Source organism: Microtus ochrogaster, chromosome 10, assembly GCF_000317375.1.
Source record: "Microtus ochrogaster isolate Prairie Vole_2 chromosome 10, MicOch1.0, whole genome shotgun sequence".
NCBI lineage: Eukaryota > Metazoa > Chordata > Mammalia > Rodentia > Cricetidae > Microtus > Microtus ochrogaster.
Genome location: NC_022016.1, coordinates 60,811,398 through 60,816,783, shown reverse-complemented (window position 1 = coordinate 60,816,783; position 5,386 = coordinate 60,811,398). Strand labels below are relative to the sequence as shown.

Below are 5,386 nucleotides of genomic sequence, written 5' to 3'. Positions count from 1 at the left end.
CATCTTGGGCCCTTCCTTTTCTGCTTCCTTGACGTGTGCGTGCTTTTTATTATAAGGAAGACCTGGGAATGTTATGGTTTTGGTCCCTTTAAGAGACAAGCCACACCCATTCCCCTCCCCATCCGCTGAGGCAGGCTGATCTTCAGCTTCCTGCCTGAGCTCGTCCTCTTTTCCATCTTCCTCTCAGAGAGGTAGCTTCGCTTCTGCCTCTCTCCCCACTTCTCAGCTTCCCCCCTTCCCTGTCACTTTCTCCTCTTCTCTCTCTCTCCCTCCCTCCCTCTCTCTCTCTCCCTCTCTCTCTGTCCCCCCCCCTTCACCCTTTCTCCTCCATAACCCCCTGAATAAAAATTCAACCTCACCCTGCATGTCGTGTCTATCCATGTTTCTGTCTTCTGCCCACCCGCCCGCCATGTGTCTCCCTGCCATTGCTTGGGGACCAGCAGCCGTCTCTGCCTGGGGCCCACTGCCTGCTGCCACATGGCCCGCCACCACTGCTCTGAGACCAGCAGCCATCTCTGCCTGGGGCCCACTGCCTGCTGCCACATGGCCCGCCACCACTGCTCTAGGACCAGCAGCTGTCTCTGCCTGGGACTGGCTGCTCCCAGGGCCCGCTGCCTGCTACCACATGGCCCGCCGCCACCATTTGGGACCTACAGCATTTCTGCTACCTACTGCCACCGGGGATCTTGCAGCAATTTCTAAAAAAGAACAACAATGAATGCATTAGCCTTCCCCAAATCTGTTTTGCAAACACCTTTGAAAATCTCAATTCAATGTCAAGTCTGGTTCTGACCAGTATGGAGAGATAAATAGGACTCAGCTTTTGCTTCCTAAGGGCTCCCTTTCTTGTGTGTGTATTGGCTGTGGGTAGATGCTTCTCTGAAATCACATGGCCAGTGTTCTATCAGGAAGTAGCCTGTTCAGCATGGAATCCTAACAAAGGCTGGTTGCAGGACCTCTGCAAACCAGATACTCTGGTGCAGCTTTGAGACCCGGTGCATTCCTGTGTTCTTGGTATTCCCCAGTGCTCACAGTGTGCAGCCCCTGAAGTTACTTGGCTCAGAGCGATTTTGAGGGATTTTTCTTCCCCTGATTCTTTTTGGTGAATGAGATTATGGGATGGTTATTGAAATGCCCTGGATAAGATTACAACCTGATAAGGTCAAACCATGGCTCACAAAGTTTGCACAGGCGGTTAAGACACGTCTTTAATTGTAAAAACTTGTTTGTGAAATTCCTTGCAAATTGCAGGTTGACATCTAGGAAAGAGGAAAGGCTATCCTGGGAGGAAAGACCATAATAGTGAGAGGAAAAATAGCATATGTGTTTGAGCTTTAAGCATGGTTCATTCTTAGCTGAAATGGCTATATAAAAGGATTATTATCTCTATAGGTAACCTTTGCAGCAAATGTTAATTGTGCTGGAAATTTCAACTCTCAGAGGATGAGAGACTTGAACAATGTTCTGGAGTGCGAGCCTCTTCCTCCTCGTGTTTCCTTAATTTTCTGTTCTTAGATCCTGCCTCATAAGGCTTTTTCTTCTCTTCTCTCCTCCTCTTCTCCTTCCCTTCCTCTCTTCCTTGTCTCCTTCCATTCTCCTCTTTTCTCTCTATATAGCTTTCACTGTGTTTCATTCTCAGGGCTGGAAAGATGGCTCAGCAGTTAAGAACACTGCCTGCTGTTCCAGAGGTCCTGAGTTCAATTCCCAGCAACCACATGGTGGCTCACAACCATCTGTAGTAAGATCTGGTGCCCTCTTCTGACCTGCAGAACACTGCATACATAATGAATAAATTTACTAAAAAAAAAAAAGGCTCATTCTGCGGTGGGGGTGCAGACCTTTAATCCCAGCACTCGAGAGGCAGAGGCAGGTGGATGTCTGTGCCAAGACCACACAGAGAAACCCTGTCTTGAAAACGGGGTTGAGGGGGGGTGCTGGAGAGATGGGGTTGGGGGGGTTCTGGAGAGATGGTTCAGTGATTAAGAACACAGGCTGCTCTTTCAGAGGTCCCAAGCTCAAGTCCCACATAATAAGACTTTGTCTCAGAAAAAAAAAAAAAAAAAAAGAGTTGGATATAACTCTCAGAGGTAATTGCCAGTCCAAAGATCCAGGAAGCAGTCGCTCCATGGGAAGATAACCCATAAGAAGACCTCAGATTCCATAGAGGTGGTTGTGAGCCATTTCTTTTACGTGTATGGGTGTGCTGCCTGCATGTAAGTCTGTTTACTCTGTGCATGCCTGGTACCTGTAAAGGCCAGAATAGCATGTTGAATTCCCTGAAACTGGAGTTACAGATGATTATGAGCTGCCATGTGGGTGCTGGGAATTGAACTTGGGTCCTCCTGAAGATTAGCCAGTGCTCACTCAACTGCTGAGCCAGCTTTCCAGTCCCCAGTGCTACAATCTTAACAGACCCCCCGCCCCCCCCCCCCCTTTCTTTCTTTTTTTTTTTTTTTTTTTTTTTTTTTTTTTTTTTTTTTTTTTTTTTTTTGTATTTTCGAGACAGGGTTTCTCTGTGGCTTTGGAGCCTGTCCTGGCACTAGCTCTGTAGACCAGGCTGGTCTCGAACTCACAGAGATCTGCCTGCCTCTGCCTCCTGAGTGCTGGGATTAAAGGCGTTCGCCACCATCGCCCGCCTCCTGCTTCTTTTCTTGTTTGTTACATTGCTACATATTAAACACCAGGCCAGCCACATGCTTCTCAGCTGCTTTACCTCTGAGAGTTAGAGCCAACTCTTTTTTTTCCGAGACAAAGTCTTATCATGTAGTCAAGGCGTACCCTGAATCTGTGATCCTCTTCCCACCACATCTCAGGTGCTAGGATGATAGGGGTGCACTACCATACTCAGCCTTCCGCCTACCACCTCGGATCCTGTCCCTTCCTACCTACACGCCTGATCAGTGCTCTGGATTAGGAAGGAAATCATCCAGGGAATCCAATATCCTCTGGCATCTGCAGATCTCTCTCTCTCTCTCTTTACACACACACACACACACACACACACACACACACACACACACACACACACCCCTACATACAAGTAAGCAGGCACACAATATACACATAAAATTAGTATTGTGTTAAACTAAAAACTAAAACGCCACCTTAAGGTGAGGGTGTAACTCAGTGGTAGAGCAGTTGCCTGGCCTGTGTGAGGCCCTAGGTTCTATCGCCAGCACAGAAAATACATTCCATCTGAATCTGACGCCACGTTTCCATCCTCTATGAATCTCTTGGTGGTAGTGTAAAGTCTGAATAGTTCCCAGCAAGCCTTGCAAGGCCCTTCCTGACCTGACACTGCTTGCTCACAATTCTGAACTTCAGTGGCTTGTCATCTCTGAGAGCTTTTTCTAGAACTCTTCCACATAGGGAAGTTCTCCTTGATCACGATGCCTGAATCTTGGGCAAATCTTTAGCGGAGTACTCCGTTTTGTCTTGCTAGCACAGTTGGTGGGGCAGGCACCAGGTTAACCTACTTCCCTACTTGCAGGACCTGCCACAAGGCCAGCCATCCTCCAGATACTTTGATTGTATAATCAGAGATTGGCAAGCCTCTTGTGCCAAGGCACATCCAGTCTGTGGGCAGAATCTAGGAGCCTTGTGACCAAACTTTCCAGAGCCTTTTGTGGAATACCAGGCTTGGGTCACACCGGAGTGTGATTCCAGGACAATCCATGCAGAGTAACTGAGGCCTTGCAGCGCAGGCCTTTCCTGGAGCACAGAGAGCAGAAGGCCCTCTCAGTCACAGAAAGAAGGCAGGACCTGGAGGAGGCATGGATAGCAGCGCCCAGGAGAAAGAACAGGGCGGCTGTCACTGGCTCCCTGGCACAAACCCACGTAGGAGGAGGCCCGAACTCATTCATCCAGGGCCAGCCCAGGAGAGACTGCCTAGTAGGGCTGGCCCAGCCTAGGCCAGGCCACTAGGCGGAGAGGGAATTTCCTTTGGCACCCTCCCCCTTAGGAACCTGTCTGGACGATTTTAGTTCAGAGAAGGCGGGTGGAGAGCCTAGGAGGCTGCAGCTCGAGCCAGCAGGCTGCTCCGTTTGCTGCTTGAAGAGCAAGATCGGACTGCAGGGTGGGACGGCTGTGCCTCGGCCTCCCCAGGTAAGGTGCAGGGGTTGGGGCTGGCGCTGGGAGGCCAAGTACTGAAACCGGAGGCGAATGGCAGGAATTCCAGGCAGCGCATTAAAGCTATTTGCCAACCGATGAGGAGAAGGAAAGGTGCTGCTTCCAGAATCTACCTTCGGGAAGAACCTAGAGTGGCCGCTTAGGCTCTGAAACTTTTCCTTTTCAAAGTTGACAGCACTTTGGGACGCTTAGGAAATGGTTGGGGAGGCGACCTGGGAGTTCAATCCTGCTCCCTCACTGACTTTTCAAACCCTGTCGATCACTTTTACTTTCTCTGTGCAGCATCCTCGGACTCCCAGGGTTTATTTTTATTTTTGGCGAGAGGCATGCTGGTGTGTGTGTGTGTGTGTGTGTGTGTGTGTGTGTGTGTGTGTGTACTATATCATGCCAAATAAGTGTCCTACTGCTTAGCTCCACCTGCAACCACACACACAGGTATTGTCTCTATCTCCACCTGAGCAGGGATTCTACCCGTGCTTCCCCAGCCCCTGTCCCTGCCCCGTGGGTTTGCCGGGCAAGACAGTCTCACCATTTCCAGCAAGCCGCTCCTCCCGTGGACTGTTTCTTCCTTCCTGGTACAAGGCACCCGAGGGATTTCACTCACTCAAATCATTTACTACTGTTCATTTGTTTACTCATTAGTTGAGTGTGCACTTCACTTGTCTGGGGGAGAGGAGCATCCCATTTCTCCTCCTGTGAACAGGAAAATTGAAATTTATCCCCACGCATCTTCAAACTGGTAGGCAGGTGTGGTGGGAAATTATGCTGGAGAACCAGAGAGGCCTGGATTCCTACCCCACTTCTTGTGTTTACTTCCTGGGCCTCAGCTTCCTCACAGGGTTTTCGTTTTGTTTGTTTGCTTTGAAAGATGATAAGGAACTAGCTGAATCAAGGGCAGGCCGGGTGACCGGCACACAGTGGGGGCCTGGATAAACAGCTACACTTTCTCTTTCTTTGTCCTCTTTCAGCCACTCCCTCCCTAACTGGGTGCAGGCTTGTAAAGCTGTAGAAGACAACAGAACTCAGGTGGCCTGTAAACTGAACTGAGCGGTAGAGGCGGGTGCTCTAGGGGGCTGGAAGCCAGAAGGTGTGAGGGCGCAGGGAGACCAACTTCTGGGTGAAGGTCTAAACACTGGGCCATAGCTAGGGCCTGACAAGATCTTATGCTGTCTTCCTGCCTTGGGACCTGCAAAAAACATTGTTTCCCTTCCATATTTTTTTAAAATCGATTTTTATTCCTTTTTTTTTTTTTTTTTTT

At 49.5% G+C, this 5,386-nt stretch overlaps 1 protein-coding gene across 1 annotated transcript in view; it reads left to right on the top strand.

Annotated features, from left to right (window-relative positions):
• The first annotated feature begins 4,074 nt into the window (after window positions 1-4,074).
• The window catches only part of Rhbdl2 (rhomboid like 2), a 45,856-nt gene continuing 44,544 nt past the window's right edge, over window positions 4,075-5,386 (top strand). The window contains exon 1 of the mRNA XM_005353281.3: window positions 4,075-4,104. The gene's annotated coding sequence lies outside the window, so the exon portion shown is untranslated. The remainder of the gene's footprint in view (window positions 4,105-5,386) is intronic.